General features: G+C 41.3%; 1 protein-coding gene across 1 annotated transcript in view; it reads left to right on the top strand.

Annotated features, from left to right (window-relative positions):
* The first annotated feature begins 20731 nt into the window (after positions 1-20731).
* Positions 20732-25212, top strand: part of SGCD (sarcoglycan delta) — a 397423-nt gene continuing 392942 nt past the window's right edge. The window contains exon 1 of the mRNA XM_083603932.1: positions 20732-20902. The gene's annotated coding sequence lies outside the window, so the exon portion shown is untranslated. The remainder of the gene's footprint in view (positions 20903-25212) is intronic.

The raw sequence follows: 25212 nt of genomic DNA, 5'->3' as shown, positions 1-25212 counted from the left end.
TTTAGATTTGTTTCTGCCTGAATATCCACTCCAGTTCTCCTGTGGCTAATATATAGTCGTGTAGTGCCAATGAGAGTGTCGGCAACATGTTAGCGTACAGCGTGCCAGTATACAGTGTGGGAATTATGAAACAGCCTTTTAAAATAAAAGGGAAATAAAGGTTAGATGCAAGAGGAGAAATGGCCAAATGCAATATTTATGCAAAGGATGGCTGGGAGGTAATCTCAAGTCAAAGCTGTCTTTAACAGCAGAATTCCTATTTTTTATATAAAAACAAATACTTTGGATCCATTTGTTATGATTGCTTATGTGCAGCTATTACTGTTTCTTTTAATGACAATAAATGTGAAGCATTATTATTCAAACGTTTGCATGATTAGGCTTTACCTTAATTGTTTGCTGCAGCCAGCAGAATACATGACACAGGCTGTATTCAGACAGCACTCTATTTCATTTTCCCAGTGTTCAACCTGCTGTTCAATCCATATTTATGGGTTCAACTCATTCCTGGAAGCATTGTGGTTGCGTGATAAATTTAGGTGTGCAATGGATTAATCTCAATCTAAGCAAATAGTAAAGCAAACCATATGCATCACAAACACCAGGTTATCCAGTATCCATTCAATTCATATCTAGTGCAGCAGTTTGCTTACATTGTGAATTTACCTAACTGGGTAAGCTGCTTGAGTACTTACGGTAGTTGGTATTTTACTTGGGCCAAAGCATACATCCAACAAACATGGAAACAAATAGCTTGTTTTCTTTTAACAATACTTCAACGGTGCTTCTGTTATTTGATTACCAAAAAGAACACCCCATACAATTTGTGTTGATGCAAATTTTCTTGAGGCTTCCTTTGCGAAAAATGAGCTTCCATTTCAAGTTATGTTGAAATGTTCATGCATTTCACCTGTTTAGAGGTGAAGTGTTTTTTTACAGTCCTTCTCATTCTATAAAAGATCCCCTATTCTAAAAGACAGTAACATCAGTTCTTTAACCAATCCCATCTAGGCTACTTCTCACAGGGTTTTTTTTTAAAGATAAAGTTCCCTTGAGTCACTCCTGAATATGCAAAGATATGCAAAAGTCTTGTTTGACTTAGTAATGCACTCCCTGGCTTCACAGACAGTTCCAGACAAAGGAGATTACATAGTTTAATATTCCAACTTTATTAATGGAGATTCTGTAAATCAAGACCATTCATATTTGTAGATTTGCATGCTAAGATGAAAGTAATCAAATCTTTTGCTTCCAAATCTGAAGTTTGAGCTCTGAGAGGATATGAAGGGAATGTTTTGTCCTAAGTACTTTTGCGTAATTCAATACATTATGGATTTCTTTATACTCTCAGTTAAAACATCACACACCAATAACAGTATATTTCACTTGTTAGATCAATGGTGTCATGTACATGGATAGTGCAAAGCCTAAGTTTCAAAGAGATCTCAGCACAGTCTTGAAATCTGGATTTTTGCAATGGTGCAGCTTTGATTCTGTGCCTCTACATTTTAGACACATTGTTGGTTCTGTACACAAAACTGTCCAGGTTTCCATGTGTTAAAAATGAATTTTGAAAGGACCAACTTGGCACTTGTTATGTTAGTTTGAAGTGTGCAAATACAGACTGTGCACTTTGGCAACAAAGGCAACTGAATAAATATATCATATACCATGTGGAAAACATGCACAGATGTTATGTAGCATTAGATACCTTCACTGTAATCCACAATTCTTTGTAATTCCATTTGGGTGCCAGATGGGTTTCCAGATACACATATTACAAGAAAATTGTGGATTGTCACCCAGACCCAAATTCATTAAATGGGATTTCTATTAATTCCAGTGGGAACTGTATCTGCAACTCATATGGGGAGATTTTTCTTTTCTCAATTGATGGAGTATATGGGGTTGTGTTCTCGAAGCTACAAACATGAGTCTGACCAAACTGCGGGAGGCAGTGGAAGACAGGAGTGCCTGGCGTGCTCTGGTCCATGGGGTCACGAAGAGTCGGACACGACTAAACGACTAAACAACAACAACAACATGGGTTTGTGGCAGAATGGCTATGGAAGTAGAACAGGCTGGTTTTTATCATGAAGTTTGGGGGGTACAGATTTCAGATTGGCCCAGTTTTTGTGCCTTTGACACCCATTTCTGTGTGCTATTAAAAATAAGCTTCGGCCCAGAATGTGCAGTGGCTGTCCCTTTGACTTTTTCAAGCAGGGAAAATATCTAGGGTTGATCATTCCAGCGTGGGAAACAGAATCTAGCTTGGTTATATCAGGCTGCCACAGAACTGACAATGTAGTTTCAGATAAGACTGAGAAATTATTCTTGATCTTCAGTCGTGATATATTCAGCCTCCTCCCTGCCCAGATTGCCTGTTCTATGGATGAACACATTGGATAGCATTATGGCTAAAGAGTCTGAGCTATGAACTGAATATCCTTGGGTCCATTCAAATAACAGCTCAGGCATGGCTACTCATTGGACGACCTAAACTAAAATGCCTGGATAGCTCAGTTGGTTAGAGTGTGCAGCTGATAATGCCAAGGTTGCAGGTTCACTCCCTGTATATTCCTGCACTGCAGGGGGTTGGACTAGATGATCCTCAGGGTCCCTTCCAACTCCACAATTTTCTGATTCAGCTCGGTAAAAATAAACCATTATTTATTAGCTTCTCCTCCCACTTGTAAAATGAAGATAAGAATGCATTACAGAATTGATGTAAGGCTTACTAGCATAATATGGAAGGATATGAAGTATATGGAGAAAGTGAGCAGGACTTAAGTAAGAGAAAGTGAGGTCCAATTGGGAAATAAGTTGATTCTACCAAAGACTAAGGTTGTCTGTGTTGAGCACTTGGAAAGTAGCACTTGGGCTCAGAGGAAGAGGGTGGCACTGGTCTCCAGAGCACAGGAAGGGAAGCGAGTGCACTTAAAGAAGACTTTAACACTGTAGTGGGAAATCTCTGCGTGTTTTCAATGTAGCATTAAAAGTGCTTTTTAGACTTTTACCTGCTGTTTGTGTTCACATGAGAATTTTGGTAATGGGGACAAAATGTCTAATGGATATGTTTTAAAGTCAAATATACATTCTAACCTACACTGATATTGTTTTAATTGTGGATATGGGAAATATGGCCAACATTTTTTTTGTGAAGAAATAGAATGTCATACTCTTAACAACATATTGTAGGAGAATAACTAATGAACATCAGACAAAATTGAAAGGTGAACTTTATCTGCAATGTTTAGGAACAGCAAATATCAGAATAATATTCAGCCATAGACTTCCTTTTCCCTTTTGAATATGTTTCTTTATATCGCTTCCTTTATTTTTTAATTTCTACTAGCTTCTTAGTTTTCTGCTTTTATTTTTGTAGAAATTGTAAATATCTATATAGATGTTTTTCATGTAGATGTTATTTTTGAAACAATATATGGATGTATGGTGAGATTTTAAGTACAATATTTAAGAGATTCTGATGAATTAGCTGTAAATTCTGCATGAGCACTTGAGAGCAGAGACAGAGACTCCACAGAGCCCCTGCAAGTGTCAGTGCTGAATTCAAGAGGGGAACATGAAGCTGCTGTAAGAGAACTTATTGACAAGCCACCCAGAAGAACATATTATTTTTTTGGGGGGGGGGGACACAAAAAAACATGTGCTGTATCACTTCAGGCTCCTTGCCTGAAGCACCAGGGTAGAATTTTTATGAAATGTACTGGCCTCCCAAACTGTTAAAGGCAATGAGCAAATGAGAGCACTCACAAGGTTCCTGACATCTGTTCTTTCTAACATATGCATGGCCAAGCATTGCAGTATTTATTAGCAGTAGTTATAACTATTGTGGTGCACTTTACCACTGGCAAGCAATGAACCTATTGACACACCACTGCTTTTTAAAACTGTTGTAAGCATCCATAGCCACCTCTGAATATGGTGATATTATCATCAGTGATAATTTTTCTACTATATGTGGGTCAGAATCTACTCTCTTCATATAGCCCTATGGAAACATGAACATTACCAATGAGGCAGGTCTGTAACTCCATAGAGCAAAGCATTGACACAGTGACATTGGCTCTACCATTAAGCAAAATGGGGTGTCACAATAAGGTAGCAAATTGTTAGTCTTTGATTTATTACTATTGCGTTTTTCCTGCCAGGGACAGTGAGAGGCACTTGTGGGGTTTTCAGCTTCAGATGCCAAAATAGCTTTGTACTAAGCACCTTGATTTGGGACAGAGGGAGGTACCATTTGTAAGAAAAATGTCTTATGCTGTCCCTGAACATCCTTAACCTTCATTTCAACAAATGCTATTATTAGTTCATTTGTTCTGCTCTTCTTTTAATTGATTTGCAGCTTAGTTTTTGTATTTAAAAAGATACATTCTGGATACGTTCTGGTGGGGAGAACTAGATCAATCATTACAATGGTAGTCAAAGGAGTCCAAAATGTCCAAAGAGTTGGCAGGCCTGAAAAAGGCTAAATTTGCTGAAGAGTTATCTGTGCCAGCAGTCCTATACACAGCAGCTCTGCTGAGCTTGAATAATGGCACAAGCAATCATTTTTATTTGTTATTCATTCCACAGGAATTAACCAAATAAATAGGCACAGGGAAAAGGACTGGCTTCAGTTGCACTCATACCAGCTATGTGAATCTGGAAAAATGCTGAAAATAAATCAGGGCTCATCTAACCACCAGTTTGAAGACATCTGTGAAGGAACTGTATAGTTATATTTGGGTTGGGCCTGATGCCACCACAACTGCCAAAATGTGACCAGAATAAGGACATTGGAGTCTGACAGGTCCATTGCAGTATTTTGCTTAATTGTATCTTCAGTTGCGGGCCTTAAAACACATAGAAGGTGTTACAGAATAACCAGCCTCATATAACCAACATGCTTAAGTCTCATTAATGCATGAAGGGTTTAAGATCATAGAGTAACCTGTCCCACCAGGCTTGGCTCACTTTGGGAGGGAAGAGGTAATCAAGCCTTTGCTCCCCCCCAGTCTACCAGAGAAGATCAACGTGTGAAGTCTGGTTGCTGCAGCTCAGACTGCATGCCACTCTTGAGTTTCTATGCCAATAATTTAGGAACTTTCACCACTGTAACTAAGCCAAATTTTACTGCCTGTGCAACTTTTTCTGAATGCTGTATGGCAGCAATGTCCAACCGGTCAATGGCGATCAACAGGTTGATCACCAGGTTATCCAGGTCGATCGCAGGAGTAAAAAAAAGAGAGATCACCCTGTAGCTCCTGAACGATCTTGATGCTATGTCCCATTGCCTGCGTCTGCGCTGCTGTGAAAGCTTTTATTTCTTGCGTTGGTGGCAGAGTGTGGCATTCTCTCACCAAAGCACACTTGCCCCAAACTTGAATCTTGGCATCCAGAAATTCTACTTTTCATGCCTATTTCTTTTCCTTGCAACCAACAGGTATAGGACATATTCTTGTCAATCACTACATTTTCCTCATATCTAAAGATACAGTTTTCTTTCCCGCGTGTGTTGTTTAGCGCCTCCCTGTGGTTGCATGGGTGGGTACATTGTTTGCCTTTGACAAAGCTGTCAACTACATATAAGTTTATTTGCCATTGACACTCTCAGCAGGATGTTAACCATGGGCAATATATCTTGCAAATGGATAACAGGAAGTACAAGTGTCTCACAAACCCATTTCTTTTATCACATCTGAAGTGTTTGTGCATTGCCCCTATTTTGAGGCGTAGTATGTCTTCACATTGGGAGCATGCAAATCTCTCCACAGAGGAAATGTATGAACCTGCACTTTAGACCTTGCAGAAGAAGTAGAAGAGTAGGAAGAACAATTTAGCATCAAAAGCTTTTTAAACTTGGGATGGGAAAAACCTACTGGTTTTCCCTATACTGGTTTTCCCTATGCCAATTCCTATGGAAAACCTTAAGTAACTCAGTTATGGTGGTGTTGCTCTTTCACGTGTGACTTGGATCATGTATTTGAGATCTGGAGTTATTGACTCTGCAAGCAGCTTTCCACACTCCTTGATTGCAGCACAGTGTGCTCTGGATTGCATGCATTGATTGGAGTGGGGCTAGTGGGCAAATGGTTTGGGGCAGGAGACGGAACCAGATGGCCTTTTGATCCATTCCAACTCTGTGGTTCTTATTTCTCAGTGTATCAACAAAGAGTAGCTCTTCAAAAAAAAGGAAAAAAGTAGATTAGCTTCTGGAGAAGTTAAACGCCTTTATGCGGAAGATTATTTCTGAATCCTGATATGGATTACCATTGTTATTCCCTGTGGGAATATGGCATCTTTCCCAATGCCTCTGCCTGGAGAGATCTAAAAGCTTTTTCTTTTATTGCATCTTGGGCTTGGAGGCTGCTTAGAAAGCCTTCAGAATGCTAATTCTTATCTCTCATCTTATTGGTATCACAGGCCTACAGTTACTTCATCTCTAAAGTGGCTGATGTCACTGATAACCTATAAAAGATGAAGTTGAGAATCTCTGTGTGTGAGTCTGATCACTTAGTTAATTGAGAATATGAGAGTAATGCAGCTCATCACACCTAGCCTACAGCCCTATTTCCAAGGGATTTTCTTTCTCCCCACCTTCTCTGTGACATGTCCATTTTTGCCTCCTATTAAGCTTTATTTCCTTTCATACAAGAGAAGGGACACAACAACCTGTCCGACATTTCATGATATAACAACAACAACATTTATATATATATGGCACTCATCTGACTGGATTGCCCCAGCCACTCTTGGTGGCTTCCAGCAAACTATAAAACCACAGTAAAACATAACACATTAAAAACTTCCCTTTACAGGGAATAAATGTTCTTGGTATGTAATTACAGGTCAATTTATAAATAAAGTGACAATGGAAATCTGGAACTCTATTATTATTTTGTTAAATACATAACCAAATGGATCATACTTAAGACACACCATTCCACATATTGAGATCTGGATAAAGTATTAAGGAGCTGAAGACAAGGCAGGGGTAAAACAAACTAAATGGATGGTTTCAAGCTTATAGCTCAGTTAGTTAGATTGTGGTGTTGATAATGCCAAGGTTGGAGGTCAATCTCCATATGGGGCAGCTGCATTTTCAGGTTGGACCAGATGATCCTCGGGGTCCCTTTGAACTCTGTGATCTGATTCTAAAAAAAAATCTATACTTCTACCTGCCTACAATTACTCTGCACTATTCAAACGAAAACATACAAAACATTTTCATGTTGAAGCTGATTTTGATTTTAATCATTTGTCAAAAAGCCCATGGGACTTCAGCATTACTGCCGAGCATGATTTGCATCCCTTTGGTTGTTGTTTTTTTTAAAATAAAAAAAGTTGATTCGGTAGTTTACGGTAATACTGAAACAAAGCAAAAATATGGGCTCTGTCAAGTCATAAATATTTAAACAAAGCAATCGAGACTTCAATGACAGTCAGGACAGAAATGCTGACAGGGCTCCTGTCCGCAATTAAAAATGGCTCTGATTTTGCCCATCTTCCCTCCTCCACCCCCACGATAGACTACAGTTTAATAAAACTTGAGTGAAACTCAATGGCAGGATGTTTTACAAGAGTTGATGGAAAATGCTTCGCAAGTGACTGGTTCACCAAAAGCTAAATGATACATCCAGTTGGTTGCATATCATTTATATTTCTTCTTTTCCCCCCCTCCCTCTTGGATTTTGAGTGACTGTCAGTGGAGTAAATGAGGTGTGCCTGGTGAAGTATAGAGTTTCAGTCATGTACTTCGCTTTGCTCAGTGCCTCAGCCGAAATCATGCATGACTTTCTGAGTGATGGGAGAGCTGTGAGGCCGTGGGGCTTTACGTGAGAAACCTGCACATCACCAAGTCCCTTTTTAGAAGTCTGTTTTGTTACTCTGGGGGTTTCTGAGGTGAGCTAAAGAAAAGAGCTTAAAAAAAATAAATACTTGGAGTATCTAAAGCAATAAAGAATAAAGCAACTTATTCAGTAGAAATAAATTATTTTATAAAGGGTCAACTTGGAAGAAATGGGAATTGCAAAAGCTAGGCAACCTCTGGCCCAACCTCAGTGGGCCAGAGGTTGCCTAGCTTTTGCAATTCCCATTTTATGCACCTCAGGAAATAGATACAGACTGTGAAGCTGCCCAACACGTATCACATGGTGTGTTAGGTTTGTACTTGAATGGTCAGAGCCTCCTGCAAAATTTGTGGATGGCATCCTCCAAATCACTTATTTACAATATATTTGTATGTCCCATCTCCCTTGGATCATGTTATTTTATTGGGCTGCATAAAGGATGAAGTACATTTTTAATTGAGACGGCAGCCCCCCTCCCCCTTTTAAGGCTATACGCAAAATGTTGGAATTACTGCTTCTGGTTGGAATCCAGCATTAAAGAAAGCCTTCCTGCCTCTAAGCAAACAGAAACCAGCATTAAAATAGTGATACAACTGATACTGAGCATTCTTGCATGCTTATAGTTATTCATACATTTTTAATACCCTCCTTTGAAAATACCATTGAGGGTTTTTTTAAAACAACACAACACAAGTTTCTGTGCAGTTCATTTCTTCCTCTGGCTGAACCATCTGAGCTGTGAGCTGTGGTAGAAAAGTAGCTAGCTTAGGGGGCGGATCTCTTTCACATCTGTCAATTTTTTTCATTGGGACTGATATTCCTCTACTGCTTGAGATATCTGCTTTGATAAAAGTGCTTCAGTCCCTCAGGTAAAGGAATTGTGCACTTCGGTTTTTGCATGTCTGCTTACTCATAGGGCTTTTTGTGCTAGCATCTACTTCCATAACTGCTATAAAATGGGAAACAATCCTTGTGTTTTTAATGTTGACATTGTGGTAGACGCAGAAACATATCGTGGAAGGGCCAAAGCTCAGTAATGGCTCATCTAGAAGGCCCTTGGCTCAGTCCTTGGCATCTGCAGGTGGGGATCCATTGTGTGACACCCCAGAGAGTTGTTGCCAGTCAGTGTAGACAATATTGAGCTAGATAGACAAATGGTCTGACTCAGTACAGTGGTACCTTGGGTTAAGTACTTAATTCGTTCCGGAGGTCCGTTCTTAACCTGAAACTGTTCTTAACCTGAAGCACCACTTTAGCTAATGGGGCCTCCCACTGCTGCCGTGCCGCCGGAGCCCAATTTCTGTTCTCATCCTGAAGCAAAGTTCTTAACCCGAGGTCCTATTTCTGGGTTAGCAGAGTCTGTAACCTGAAGCGTATGTAACCTGAAGCGTATGTAACCTGGGATACCACTGTATAAGCCACATTCCTATTATTCTACAGTGTAAAACAGGAATGGCTAGGGGAACAGGGATGGTGCTATGTGAGAAGGCAGTGCATTCAAGTTGTTTGCATGCCTAGTGCAGGCTACGGACATCGTTTCATTTAAAAAAAAAACATTTTAAGCTCTTATAGTTCACAATTATATATTTCCAACCACACAAAAGCAATCCACTTGCAGAAATGCAAGCATGACATTACGATGAAGAACATTGTCTACATAAAACACGGACCAGGTGCAGAAAGAGTCACCTGGGAATGCATTGACCTTCTGGATCTTGGGAAATGATAGACACATTGTATCATTTGTGGAATAATCTCTTCAGGTTCCATTTGGATTCCAGTAACTTGGAATACATTTCTAGCAACAAAGCCTTACAATAAATTTCAGTGCTTTGCATCTAGAAGTGGCATTACAGGAACTCAATCACTAGAATTACACACAGCAGTCAAAATACATTCATGTCCATTGTGTGTAAATGGCAAGAAGGGAGCCTTGCAGGAGAGCCCTTAAATTCCAAAGCAAGACTATAATTAGCTGTAATGGTACCCAAAGTAACTTTGCTGCTATCATTCTCAGCAGGCAAACAATTATACTGCTGCAGTATAACTAGACAGCCATGCTGTAAATACAAAACAGCCATTGGAAATATATGCTCCATAATCTAAATACATTTCAAATTAAACCAAACAATTTATTTGCTATTTGCTATTCAAGACACAAATGCTATCTTCTTCTTCTTTTCAGCAGATAAATATAGCACTGCCATCTTTCTTGCTATGGTTAATGGGCCGTGTGGAGACTTACGGGAAGTTGAATTTGTGCTGATTCTCCATGATTAACTTGAAGCATGATGCATAGAAATGGCCAGTTTTATTATTGGTCTTGGTGTGGTCTATGAAACTCTGAGAAGTATCTTAATATTGTATACACAGAGATAACTGTGAAACCTTATACATCGCTATGCAGAATCTACATCATAGATGACAAAATCAAGGTATTGTTTCTAGATCTTGGGTCTTCATGTTACACAGCAGATATTGCCAAGCTAAATGAAAATGAGAGCTAAAAACTTAAACCAAATTTGGAATGGTTAAAAAATTATCATTACTTTAGGTTGCTGGGTGTGGTCAGCACACTGGGATGATGTTGCACTGCCCAACAGCAATGTTGCTGCTGCTTACTGGGACAATGTGAAGGCAGGATATAGGTGAGGTCAGGGTTGCATGAGTGCATCATCTGAACAAATATGGTGTTTCTGCTGGTACCCCCATGCAGCATCAACCTTACTGCTGTGGTGCCCTTGCACTATTCTGGCAAGTGGCGGCAAAGTCACTGTCAGGAGGGTGACACCGTGTTGCTACCTCACCACAACAGCCACTCCTTGTTCAATGTAAAAAAAAAAAAAACCCTTTAAAAATTATTGCACAAGGTCAGATGGGTGGTTTGTTTAACCTAGCTAGTACTATGGATGCCTCAGAGCAGGCATAGGCAAACTTGGCCCTCCAGATGTTTTGGGACTACAACTCCCATCATCCCTAGCTAACAGGACCAGTGGTCAGGGATGATGGGAGTTGTAGTCCTAAAACATCTGGAGGGCTGAGTTTGCCTATGCCTGCCTCAGAGCTACTAAAGAAATATCCTGTTGTTTCCCTTTAAATCAGCCTTCTCCAACCTGATGCCTGCCAGACATTTTGAACTAAAACTCCCATTGTCCCAAACATTTGGGTCTTCTAAGGTCTTGAAAGCATTAAAAAAATTAATAATAATAGGTGAGCACATATTCACATCACCTTTAAGTCTTGGCTAGCTGACAGGCATTGATGTTGTTGTCTATTAATTGGTCACATTTTGTTAGTTAGTAGACATCTATGAGATTATTTAGGAAGTACAAGGTTTTATGATGGTTCTCTCCAATGGTCACATTAGGGAGTTAACTTCATACAATGTCAATAATGCATGGACAGGTACCCTTTCATGTTTTAATTGAATTCAACATAAATTAATTTGACAGGGCTTTACATGTTGCAAAGGACGGCTTATCTATCTTGGTTGGGTACTGCTTCTCCTTTTTTTCTTTCTTTGTTGTTTTAAATAGACACAATATATGGCAGAGTGCTTTTGACTGAGTTGTGCTTCAGTGCAGCAGCTGCCCAGCAATATTTTCAAAACAGAGCATGCTCTTCATCAAAGAAATCCTATTTTGCAATCAAATGCTAAATTTAGAAAAACCTTTCACAAATATGGTTGAAAATATTTTTATTTTTTTCAGGTTTAGGAATGATGAAGATATGAGAGATGAGGAAAAGAGAGAGGAGGTACGTGCATAATAAAGCCAGTGCAAGAACCAAGTATTACTGGAATATGCAGAAGCCATGCACCCTGGCCATTGGACAAGATTCATTTGCATTTCTTCACCTGCAGAAAATATAGTATTAGTTCATCACTAAATATATTGATAATTGCAAGTACTCGAAACTTAAAAAGAAAGCTTAGATCCTCAGGATACTAAATTCTGCACAAGATTAGAGAAGCTTTGAATAGGCTTTGCCCACCAGTCATTTTACTTTTACACATTCCAAGGCAGAGGTTGCATTAGGTAGATGCTCTGCCTCCATGGATGGAGGCATAAATGCTTCTGAATACTAGTTGCTTGAAACCTCAGGAGGGCAGACTGCTCAGGTCCCGCTTGCAGGATACCTGCAGGCATTTAGTTGGCCACTGCAATAACAGGATGCTGGACTAGATCAGAGTAATGTAGCAGGCTCCTATATTGTGAAGATGTTCTTTCTTATGGGAAAATCTAGAAGTACACATACATATGTGATATACCCAAATACTTATTTATGCTTCACCTGATGCAGGCATTTTGCACTTTCAAGATGTTTAAATAGTTCATTGACCTATCTATAAACAACACAGAATCAGAGCCAGTGTGATGTAGTGGTTAAGAGCAGTAGACTCGTAATCTGGTGAACTGGGTTCGCGTCTCCACTCCTCCACATGCAGCTGCTGGGTGACCTTGGGCTAGTCACACTTCTCTGAAGTCTCTGAGCCTCACTCATCCCACAGAGTGTTTGTTGTGGGGGAGGAAGGGAAAGGAGAATGTTAGCTGCTTTGAGACTCCTTAGGGGAGTGATAAAGTGGGATATCAAATCCAAACTCCTCCTCCTCTTCTTTATGTAGTCATATTTTTTTTAAGTCATAAAATTGTTTTGGAATACATAAGTATTGTGTTAAACTGGGTCTATCTGTCCCCTAGACAAGCTTATCAAGAAAGACACTACAAGACTCAATTTGCAAGTCAGTATTTATTATATTTTCACTTTTTAAGAAGAAAACTGTTGGGGCAAAGTTGTAAAGATCAGTCCTGATGATTTATTGAGGTCCAAAATGGCTGACTTCAAAAGCAATTTTGATTAGTATTCAGGGCAGTCAGGGGGTTGAATCACTATGTTTGCACAATGGAACTTTCTCTCTCTCTCTCTCTCTCCTCCCCCTGCACCCTCCAAATCTGCTCTAAAGAACTGGGGAAAACCCCAGACTTCATTCAGTACAACCCAAGATCTCCTGGCAGGAAAGTGAAAGGTCAGCTTCTATCGAAGGCTAGGCACCAGACACTGGCTTGCTGAGGCAGCTGATTGTTCAGGAGAGAGGCATGAGGCAGCACTCAGCTCTTCCCCTAGTGGCCCAGTTCCTGACACAGGGTTCCTGTCTCTGATCTCACACCTAGCAGCCTTTTGAAGCACCAGATAGTGTGTTTTTCTTCCTGAGTAGCTAATCAGGATGAAGATTGCTTGAAGTCTCACCAGGATTCCAGGGGTAGAACTGTTAGCCATAGGAACCCCTAGGTCATAGTGGACCATAGCTGTCAATGTTTCCCTTTTAAAAAGGGAAATTCCCTTATTCTGAATAGGATTCCTCACAAGAAAAGGGAAAAGTTGACAGCTATGTAGTGGACACTGTAAATAAGTGAGTTGAATAGCATGGGGGTAAACAAAAGCACAGCCAATAGAGAGAGAGAGAGAGAGTGAATGAAAGTAAGCAGTTGCCTTTTACTTTCCTTTTTACGAAATTAATCTGCACACACTCATATATATGCACACACTTCTTGCAGCATGCAAAACATGACTCACCAACAGCAGGTGTCCTGCTGCTATGTTAGGCAGATTAGTAATTTTATGGTGGGGGCTGTTCTCCTTATATGGTATCCCAAGTGAAGCTTAAAATAGAACTTGTAGTGGGATGTATACAGTCAGCTTCCAAAGGTAAGAAATTGAGTTGGTCTCCTTAATATGAGTTCTTTTTTAATGGATGAAGTTTGCCTTAGCAGTTGATGGATCAACTTTAGCTGGAACGGGATTGTGCATTTAGGAGTGCAATTAGCTGTTTTCAGCTTGCTCTATTATTGGAAGAGAGTGATCAGCTAGTGGAAATCAATGCAATTCACATGCAGCCACAGCCTAAATGGAAACTGTGAATTGTACACCTTAACTAGAAAGGTGTTTTGTTTTTGTTTATTTAGCCAAATGCAACATGTTCTAAAACAGGCAAGACAACAGGCAACTGCTGTGACACAGGATACTATAAACAGTTTCTGGACATTTACTGTAAAATGCAGAAAGTGCGTATTTCTGAATCATCTCCAGCACTAAGCACATTTTTCTTGAAAAGCAATGGGATTTGCCATGTAAATACACTTAGGAGTAGGCTCTAAACCTTGCCTTTTCAGTGAAAGTTGCCAGTATAGGACGAATGACAACACATGGAAAATTACATGGCGCAGTGGACAGTTTAACTTTTAAAAAATATCATAAGCTTAATGACTTGCAGACGATAATCAAAACTAAATCCTCTCTTATTATAGGCTTGCCTCATTTCCACTGATACAAAATACCCTTTTCTTTGCAAGACAATTTTTATTTATTTTGAGATGTCTTGACTATGCTCGTATTCTACAAAATTTCATATTAGGATTATGAATGAAATACAGTTATCTGTACTCATAAACTCGCTGAAATAAGTACCTCTTAGTGTAATTCCATCTCAGTTCTACAATATGGAACACTAATATTTGCCTGTCTTATAAATTTGGGGTAAATATTTCTGTGATAACGCACGCAATAAAGTAAAGGGCTGTGAACACATAACAACACTGTAAAAACATATGGATACATTTGTAAAATACAAAGCTGGAAAGAATAAAGTAAAATTGGTTAGAATTGCAGCACAAATATAGGAACTAATCTGTAACCCTGTTTCTGGAGCTGAACTAATTCCTCAATATTAAGGGCATTGATGGGGGGGATGGAGTATGAAAGATCTTTGCAATGGAAATGAAGAGAAAGAGATAAGTGAAGACTAGATGGATTTAATAGCATGAGGCTGCTGCTGTTTTTCCTTTGAAGGAAGCAAGCACAGCTCAGTTAAAAAGACATGGGTCAATATTAATAAAAAAACAAGCCCATCCGTTGGGAAAGATTGTTATTTTATAGTTTGCATTATAGTAAACCATTATTTTGTTATAACTAAAAATGAGCTTATCGCTGCGTATAGCTCACTTTAAATGCGAAGAAAAGTAAGCACTAATACATAGCAGATACTGGAGATTCGAGTAGGATTGAGCCAAAACAGGGGGGACCATTTTTGTGAATATTTTGGTTCCCTGCAAAACAATGCTTCTTTAATCAAAAGTGTCACTGGGGAGGAAAGGGAGACATCTCTGTTGCCAAGACAACTGAATAGATGCTTCCTGTTTTGCTGCATTGCATTGCATTGCACTGCAATGAAATGGGTGCAGCAAGTTAAAGGTGTGTCCCACGATTGAGGCATCTCTGCTGTGAGCATCAGCTCAGTTTCTTTTGCCAAAGGGATACAGAACTAATGTGGTGTCAGTCAGACTAGAACCAAGAGCTCCTGGATTCAAATTATTATCGAGCTAGGACACTCAATAGGTGACATAATGCCAGCCACTCTCTCTCAACCTAATCTACTTCATGAGGGTGTTGTGAGAATAAAATGGGAAGAAGAAATTTAGACTCTGCTCTGAGCTTCTTCAAAGAAAGCAGAATACACTGATAATAATTTATTACCCACACTTCATTCTAAGGTCCCAGGGCAGGTCACAACATTCACAACAACAAGCCCCATAATAAAATAATATTAGTTCCATAATCTTAATCTTATAATCTTATAAATGTAAATAATTAATGTAACTTGGGGAAAATGCACCTTTCTTTGCCCACAGTGACATCATTAAATTACTTGGCTATGCAGTGGTACCTCGGGTTACATTTGCTTCAGGTTACAGACTCCTCTAACCCAGAAATAGTGCTTCAGGTTAAGAATCATGCTCTGGCGGTGCGGCGGCAGCGGGAGGCCCCATTAGCTAAAGTGGTGCTTCAGGTTAAGTACGGACCTCTGGAACGAATTAAGTACTTAACCCGAGGTACCACTGTATATTATAATGATGTCATCAGCATGTGGAACTACACCAGGCATAGGCAAACTCAGCCCTCCAGATGTTTTGAGACTACAATTCCCATCATCCCTGACTACTGTTCCTGTTAGCTAGGGATGATGGGAGTTGTAGTCCCAAAACATCAGGGGGGCCCGAGTTTGCCTATGCCTGAACTACACTGTCTAGATCAGCCTTTCCTCAAACTTGGATCTCCATAAGTTGTTGCACTAGGATCCCTATCATTCCTAGCCAGCAAGGCCAGTGCCCAGGGATGATGGGAGTTGTAGTTCAAGAACATCTAGGGACCCAAAGTTGAGAAAGGCTGGTCTAGATTCAAGGGGATGGTGTCAAAAAAGCAACTGAAATAGAAAATGCAGTAGCTGGAAACAGTCATACACAAAATTCAAAAGAAGTACCCTGCTAAGTTGCCCTGTAAAAATAAACATGTGAAAATTTGGCACAGCCGTTTTCATGAGTCAGCTAAGGAGTACATGGCTTCTGCTATGACTATTCATCAGCATTTTGCTGTCTAATAATATATTTCCTCCCCAGTAGATCTGTGTATTGATCAGAATAACTAGAAAGAATGAGGTCTGCTGATGTTTCCAGTTTTCTACTGCCTGATTCCAGTGGTTATAGTTTTATGATCCTGCATTTTTCCTCACTAATCAAGCTAGAGATGACACAAGACAAGTTACCTTAAAGAACTCTTTCTTTGCCGTTGCTGGAAATAAATTGTGACATGCAATTTTTAAAAGTTCCCCATGTGTTTTTTGTTGGGTCCCCAAATCTAATTCAGAGTATTTCCTTGAGGCCTGACCTGTTTCTGTTTAGCAGAGATTTAATCTTTTAGCTTGTGAGTACAAGCTGTTGACAAAATAGCATTCTTATATGTTGAAGCAAGGCCTAACAACGAGGACATTTTAATAGTGTAATGCAGAATAATCAATTTTCCTTGAGGGCACAGATCAATCCTATCTCTGTCTGGATAACCATCACATGCAAAATGCATAATCACAGAATGGCATAACGATGATGGGAAAGGGTTGGACCTACTGTTGTAATGTAGTTGCTAATTCAGAGCTATGAGCCAGGAAGTTGCTGTTTTAATGTGTCCTTAGCTGTACACCCAGTTGGTAGCCAGAAGAATTCTTACAAAAAGTCATGTTGTTTTTGATAGCATTTGATCCCAATGTAAAAGTTAAATTGGCCATCTGAGGCAGCCTTCTCCTGGAAACTGCTAGTGTTGAATAACTTTTCTGCATGAATAGAACTAAAAACTTGACCTTACCTCTAAGTCCACATAGGTGGTATTCTACTAATGAGCCCTGTGAGCACAATAATTTCTGCTTATGCGACAGGACTTCCCATCTCCCCCATGCCCTTCCCAAATCTGCTCCCGAGGTTTGAGGAAACCCTAGAACAGAGCAGGTGCTTGGGGGGAGGAGAGAGGGAGAAGATCCTGTTGTGTAAGGATAAATCCTTGTGCTGACAGAACATTCACCTTAGTGTTTTGTTGTTATGCAAAAATAATGCACATATAGACTCTTGTTTGCATCCAAATTACTGAAGCAGCACAGATTGCTCCAGAGGTCCTCAATTTGGTTTGGGGCACTTCAGAAAGACTCCACTTCAACTCAAGCCCTAAATATGTCCAAAGTGGTCTACTTTGATTTGTATTTATCCAAATCTGCTGCAAATCCCTAGTATCTAGAACTTGCAACACAGAGGTGGCTCTATTAAGTTACAATATTTCATAATGAGATACTAGTTACATCCTGATCCCTTCACTGTAATTCCACAGTCCTACAGTATCAATGTCATGAGTATTGTCATTGCTATAGTCATGGTTTATCATTGCAGTTATTGCTTCATAATTCCCATCCTCATAATAATGTATTTTCTATATCATTATTATCAACAAAATTGGGTAAGGTCTTTAGGATATGAATGTGGAATCCATGTTTTATCATTCTAATTGTAGGCATGATGTGCAGGAGATCAACCATAATTTATCTTATTGTGGAAAGTTACCAAAGCTTACAAACATAGTTGGATGAGTAATATTGGACTCTACAAAGTGGAAGAGACGACAAATCCATTATTCATTTGCTTGCTAGCTTGTAAACTGGGCCAAAAATATTTGTTTCAGCTGTGTTAACATTTGTCAAGTTCCCCTGGCCATATGCTGTGCAAACAAGCCTTTCCAAGACTTCTTGTCCCAGACAATTGTATTCAAGGAAAGGTGTTTTTCAGTTCCTTAAAATCTTTCCTTTTTTTGTTTTTGTTTTTTGAGGAAAGAAGAATTTAAGTGTTCCTAGCAAAGGCAAGCAATCCGTAAAACTCTTTCTAGATTGACTCTGGTAAGGTTGTTCAGGTCAGATCAATCAGTTTGCTGGCTATTCCATTCCCATTGTCCTGAATGTACAATGTGCTAACGGAACAATTATAGTTTCAGCATCAGCAATACTGAAGACAGCACTGCTGGACTATTTTTCAGTGACAATGCATGTCACTGAACTATATACAGTTGGCTGTTTCCTGATTTGAACCTAGGAACACATATAAGGTTGTTTCCTCTTTAGTTACTAATTTGGTAAAGCCGTAATTCCACCTCACCTAACAGCTATCTCTTCCTTCTGATTGCTAAACATTTACTAGTACAGTACACTCACTTTAATGTTTCATCTAGTCCAACCCCCTGCAGTGCAAGAATCTTTCTCCCAATGTTGGGCTCAAATTCATGACCCTGAGATTAAGAGTCTCATGCTCTATGGACTGAGCTATGATTTGCATCCAATGTGTATTAAGTGCAAAGTGTTTTGAGACCAGCAGATACTAAACAGAATAATTGTCTGACACATTTAATAAACTATCCTTTATATCTGGTATGCTGCTCTAAAGAACATATTATTAAAAATTGTAAATAGCATCAAAGAGAACAATGTTATTTTAAACAGTTTGGTCATGGAAAGAGATCTAATAATTTATAGACATTCTAACCATTATCTCTTCCATTAAACTAGCACAGAAGTTTGCTTCAGAGGTATTATTTAATTTTATTTCGGGAAATACAAGTTCAGAGACAAGGCTGTGTTCAAGTCTGCCTGAACTAAGTGATGCTCTAAGTGCTGTTTGTGGAAGATGCCAGTGTAAAGACTTAATTGCCTGTAACAGGCATCCCACATAAAAGAGTACCTTAAAAGCTGGGACCAGTAAGAGAAAACACATCATAACAGCTGTTCAAAAACCTGAGCAAATAACATGGTCTTCACCTTGCACCAAAAAATTCCCCATGGAGGGTCAGGCACCCACAAATTTGGGTGCCAGGGCCATTGATGCTGCATGGCACCCGTGGTTCCAGGTGCCCACGGTCACGGGGCCAAGTTGGCACTCTTGCCTCCAAGTGTTTCTATTTTCTAGGGCCAGCCTCAGATTTATAGAAGCCATTTTCCTGGAATATCCTGCTTTTACTTAGGACATCTCTATTTTCATCAGTGAAATATTGGAGGGTATGGTAGGTCGTCCCTGTTTTCATCAGAGAAATGTTGACGGGTATGGAGATAGTCGACCCCTGAGCCATCTGAAGGCAGTCCTGTATAGTGAAGCATTTTAATGTATAATGTTTTATTTTGCTTTTATATATGTTGGAAGCCGCCTAGAGTGGCTGGGGCAACCTAGTCAGATGGGCGGGGTATAAATAGTAATATTACTATGTATTATGGAACAGGATGTCGGAGGAATGTGGGGGGGATATGGACCAACCTATGGTCGAAACGATGCTGTGAAGTAGTTTTCAGCGACTAAAAAAAAAAAGTTAGGCTAACATTTAAAATGGCAAGAGCTGGGCTTTTAAGTACGCTGAGATAAACTTAGTCAAGCGCTACCATATCCCGTGCTTGTGTCATTTTATTTTACTTTCTTTTATGAGGAAATCCTCGCCTCAGCTTCCACTCGGGCCGGTGAGCGCGCGCGAGATTAGCTTGAGAAAAAAAAGGGGCTCGCCAGGTGCTTCCCTCCGCGTGCGGACGCGCGCGCGCGCTACGGAGAGGTAGCGCTTGGCTCCTGCCCTCAGCATCTTGCAGCTCGAGGGCCGCGCCGCTCTGTCTCTCCTCAGCTGCTTTACTTCGCAAGGCTTGCTACGAAAGGCTCAATTGGCGAAGCGGGATTCCTGGAGTTGGCAGCGAGGGAAAGTCCCGGTTCCACAGCGTGAGGCAGAGAGCAGACGCGCGCGCGCGCGCGAGAAAACACCCTGCGCCGCCCCTCCCCTTGCTATTCCTTGGCCCGTTGGCGCGCGCGCCAACACACACACACGTGGGAGGCTCCGAGGAGGCTCTTCTGTTGCTGCTGCCACTGCTGAGGCGAGCTTGGCGTTCAAGCCGCCGCTGCCAACGCTGAGCTTCGCCAGGAACCCCGCGAGCACGAAGCGAGGAGAGAGAGCACTGGAAGCGCCGGCAGGGGAGGGCGCGCAGCACGAGGGAGAAGCCTGGCAGCACCGAAGTGAGGCGGCGGCGGCGGCGGCGGGAGGCTCGGTGGTGAGGCGAGCGGGAATCTCCCCTGCCTTGCCTTTCCTCACAGCTTGCCGGCCAGGCGGCGGCGGCGGCGGCGGCAGCTGCTGGATGTGCGCTCTGCGGCGCAATGCTTCGCCGCGCAGGGAGGCGGCAGGATCCGGCTGAGTCCGGCACGCGCTGCTGAGCTGAGGCAGGGTGCCGGCGGAGGGAGAGCGGGGGAGCTCCGTGTATGCAGCACCCGGCCCGGAGAGGATGCCCCGTCCTGCGCGCGCCTGAGGACTTCTCCCGCCGGGACCTGGCGAGGCGAGGGCTGGCCAGAGGAGCCGTGGCCAGGCTTGGCTGCCCCGGCTTCGTCAGCTGCTCCACAGCAGGAAGCACCATGATCTCCTAACCGGCTCGGGGGAGTCTGGCTCGCTTTCTCTTTCTTTCCTTTCCCCCCTCATCTCCCCCCACCCGCCCACCCTCCCTTCCAATGGAATTACCCGCCACCGCCGGCTGGAGTTGGAGCTGCTGAACTCGTGTTTGCTCGGCGAGCTCCAGAGCGCCGGCCAAGAAAGGAGTGCACGTTTTGCTCCGTCCTGGATGCTTTCAGAGGGGATCGGCTGGAGCTGGGAGAGCCTCGAACCACAGGGGTGGGGTGAGTACCTCGCCTTGAATGGGAGGAAGTTGGGGGAGGAGGAGGGATACAAGGCTCTCCCTATTCCCCCCTGAACCCCCTGTAGTAAATGACACACACCCTACACACTTCGCGCTAGATCCTAGTGCATCCATCGTGTTGCTGCTGTCCAGTTGCACTAAGTTTCTTGGGATTTGCAGTGACTCCCTGCTTGGCGCATTCTGGGTACCATAAAAGAGAGCAAAAACTGTCTTCCTGCTCTACCAGGCGGTTCCTAAAGCCGTGTGTGTGTGTGTGTGTGTGTGTGCGTGCGTGCTGGAGTGTGTGGCTTCCTGATTTGCATTCCAAGAGGGAGAAGCGAGTCTCTCATGAGCACTGATGGGATGTTGTAATTCTCTGTGGCGAACGCCATCCAAAGGCATTTTCCAGCAAGCCTTATTCCCCACTTCGCCCCTTAGAGGAGTTTGGAAACAGTCGTCCTGGGTTTAGATGACAGTATCAACAGCAGAAGTAAAAAGCTACATGTATAGTATGAGTACAACAAGTCCATGTTCTGAAAGAGAGGTCATTGCACTGGTCAGCAATCAAAACTATCACATCGCTACCCGAGTAAGGGAACTCTTGACACAGGTGCCTTTCCCTTTTTTAATTTGAAAAGGCTAATCCAGGTGAAGAGATTCAGGCAGTGGTTCTAGTTGCTACCCATCAACAAGTGGATTTTTTTTTTTTTTTTGGACAGATGAGCAAAAGAGCTTCCTTTCCAGTAGTGTGCCTGGTTGAGAAGTGTCATAGATTCAGGCTGCATCTTAGCAGAGGCAAATAGAAAAGCATGACTTGCCTGTCTTTTTAGTCGTGCTCATATATGTGCTGTCTACAGATGCCACATTTCTGATGGTGCACTGCTGTGAAACAGAAAACACTCAGCTGAATCTCTTTAATTGTCTTGGAAGGGTGACACAAACTTTGGGGCAGCCAAGCTGCCATTTAGATTAAAGGGATGGAACTAGATTGCAGACAAGGGGTTTCATAAGTTTGTGTGTGTGTGTTTTCTTGCTTTCAGAACAATGTTATGCCGCAGCAGTAACCATTCTTGGAAAATAATAGCCTTTCAGTCATAAAATTTCTCAACCATGAATTGTAGAACTCTGAATTGCTGACTGTTTTTTTGATAACACACCTAATAATTTTCTGATGTCCTGCTGAAATTGTAGTTGATTCAAGAAGATTGCATGTGAAATGTAACACCAAGAAAGTGTGTCATAGTCTTTTCTTTATTATTGTTGTTGTTGTTTTGGTAGAGTAACATAGCAAAGAAGGGGGAAATGATACAAAATACTGATTTGTAAATCAAAATCTCAAAACATTTAGGGCTTAAGTATAAATATGCTCATATCAGTTCATTCTATTCTAGCATTTCTGGATTTTTGCTTTGTATTTCAGCCGTTGTCTGTCATTTTAAGGCATGACAAGATCTATGTTGAATTGTTTTGGTGAAATCTTGCCAAATGGCTTAGAAAGTATAATGTCAGCACCATACCCAGGCAGCAGAGACCATTATTGGAATAATAGTGGTAGAGTACTCTTGTGGAGTAAATGATTTGTTTTCTCCGAAAAGTTGTAACAAGTGTAGAAATCTTGTTGCACTCTTTCCCTTCAAAGAGTCTTGGCAGTGCTCTGTGAAGGAAGCACCATTCATGCTGGTTTTGTGTTAATTCTTCAGCCCATGACCATTGTATTTGGTTAATAGAGCAATCCTAACCCCTGATTTGTGCTGCTGGAGGGCTTAAGAATAAGGTGGGAGTGTTCCTGTGCCATGTTGTGCAAGTAGGGAGGGTGGGCTCTACCGCCGTGAAGGCTCTCACTGTACCTGCCGGAACTGTGGTAGAGCACACACTACTGCCAGTGCTGTTCCGTCATAGCCCCCTGCCCCCCCCCCAACCAAAGGAGCATAACGGGGATTGTGGGGTTGTGGGTGTAGCAGGGCTGCCAATGGATCTGTTGGACCCAAAGCTGACATATTTCTTGGACAGGAGCTGGCATTGCAAAAAATAAAACAACTGCCCCCACTTTCTGACCTGGATGATGTGAGTGGTAAGGCTTTAGATCTTCTACTTTGTTCTTCCCTGATGCTCACAGTCTTTTAACTACTCACTAAGTTTCAGAAGTTATACTGTATTTGTCAACAAAGGATCTTGGCTCTATTTCACAACTTTACACCCTGATGGATCTTTGGATGAAATCATGAGTAAAATACTATTGGCAAGTAAAGTGTTCAGTTGACTTTGAAGTCAAAATGCAAAGGAGTGGTTTACCTTTTTCATTTTTGTAGTAGTGTGGCTGAAGGAGAAGTTGGCTAACTCATCTTTTTTCCTTTTGCCTCAAACACCTTTGTTTTCTTCAGACTCAGTACTTGAAAAGCCCTTTGCTTTTGGAATAAGGACTTGGGCATTCGTTCACAATTTTAGAAAGCATTATATATTTGTTTTAAAATGTGTTGTAGCCGTATCCTTGATTGTTCTAATGTTTACTCAGTAGGGTTTATTTAAAAATAGTTTTGCATAAGATCACAGCCTTAGACATTGAAGATACTTATTATTGTAACTGATCACTTTTGTTTTGGCTTCACTGATTATGTATTGTGCATGTTTGCTGTGAACTCCCACTGAATTCAGCTGCATATACTTCTAAATAATTATGTTTAGAATGCAGACGTAGTTATAGTTCCAGCGGAACAGTGGTGCCTTCCTGGGTGCAATGACACATTGCCTAAGTTGCAGCATTGATGTGCGTATTTGGAGGAATCCTTACCAATAATCAGACATAGATTGCAGAACTGGATGAATGCTGCAGAATCATTTTCTCTACCCAATCTCCTATCATCCCTTTCCCAAAGATTCTGCGACTTTAGGCTGTTGCAATCAGAGTGGCAATAGCACACTCCGTGTTGAAGGCTACTTCTGTTGACATAGCAGAAAAAGTTAAATGTTTAAGCTATCATTGGGCTCACTTGAAGACTGGCTAGTCATAAGCGTTTAGGGCAGTTTTTGTGAAATGTTTTCCTTGCCCAGTGCAATGTGGTGTTTATGATATAGTATGGCAAAAAGAAATGGACTAAATTCTGCTTTACATCTGTGAATATTAATCCTCGGCTACGCTTTCCATTATACAAGCAAATGATCGTGCCTGAGAGCTGATTCATGCAGCCATTTTTTTCCCCAGGAGGCATGCATACTGAGGCTTTTTTCAATCTCGATTTGGGCATGTTGATTTTGTGCATGTTTGTTTTGATTTGCTGCATCCTGAAATATCTTCTCAGAGGAAGTTTAATCACAGCACACTCTGTTTGATCTGGAAAATAATGGTGCTCTCTGAATACTGGCTCAACAAACTAGCTGAGGACACAACTCTTCATCCATTTCTATCCAAGTTTAAATCCTGTTGGATGCTGGGCAACCTTTAGACGAGTCGTTCTAAAGTAGAGCATGACATACAACAGACAGCAAGCTGTATTGGCAGCAACAAGGTCTTAAATCTCAGAAAAATGATTTAGGCTGCGGTCATATGCCCATGTAATCCACTGGGATTAAGTGGGATTAAATTCAGTGGGATTTACTTCAGAGTAGACATGTAGATTATTGTGCTATTACAAATTAACTGATTAGTCAGATACCACAGAATTTAGGATAGCAGGGGTTGATACTGAGCATATTCAAAACTCATATCCTTAGAATACCAATTAGGACCTAGGAACATTTGGTTGTAAATCCTATAGGAATTTGTTCTTTTTCTTCAGCCTTTCCACTTTTTCTGAGAATATGGGCCTTTAATCACTTCAGTTACGAATGCTTAAGGTCCATATAGATAATTGAGGTGTGATTGATATATATTGTGTTCCAGGACCCATTTAGAAGTGCTGCATTGTTCCCCAGGCTTTTTGTTTATACATTTTTTTCAGTTTTCTGTTTACACATCATACTGTTTCCATCATACATTACACAATGGTGAGGGTCCCCTCTTCTTTGTGGTTTAGGATGAGAACAGGCTCTGGCTTGTGGGCTGAATCCTGACATCCCACGCGAGCCATTTTGACTGGGTAGGACGGCTGACCAGCAAGTCACAAGCTGTCATATTGCTGACAGGTGATCCAGTGTAAAGAAAACCCCAACAATTTTGCAGGAGCCAGTGATGCAAAAGCATTTACAGTTTGGGGTAAAGCAACTAATGAACCGAATTGGCACCTACGTCAGATCTAATTTAGTCCATGGCCTGAAGGATCAGCACTCATAGCTTAGGACAGGCATAGGCAAACCTGGCCCTCCAGTTTTGGGACT

The sequence above is a fragment of the Podarcis filfolensis genome (genome assembly GCF_964270895.1).
Source record: "Podarcis filfolensis genome assembly, chromosome: 2".
NCBI lineage: Eukaryota > Metazoa > Chordata > Lepidosauria > Squamata > Lacertidae > Podarcis > Podarcis filfolensis.
The sequence above is the reverse complement of the archived record's forward strand: the minus strand, read 5'-3'. Positions and strand labels throughout refer to the sequence as shown.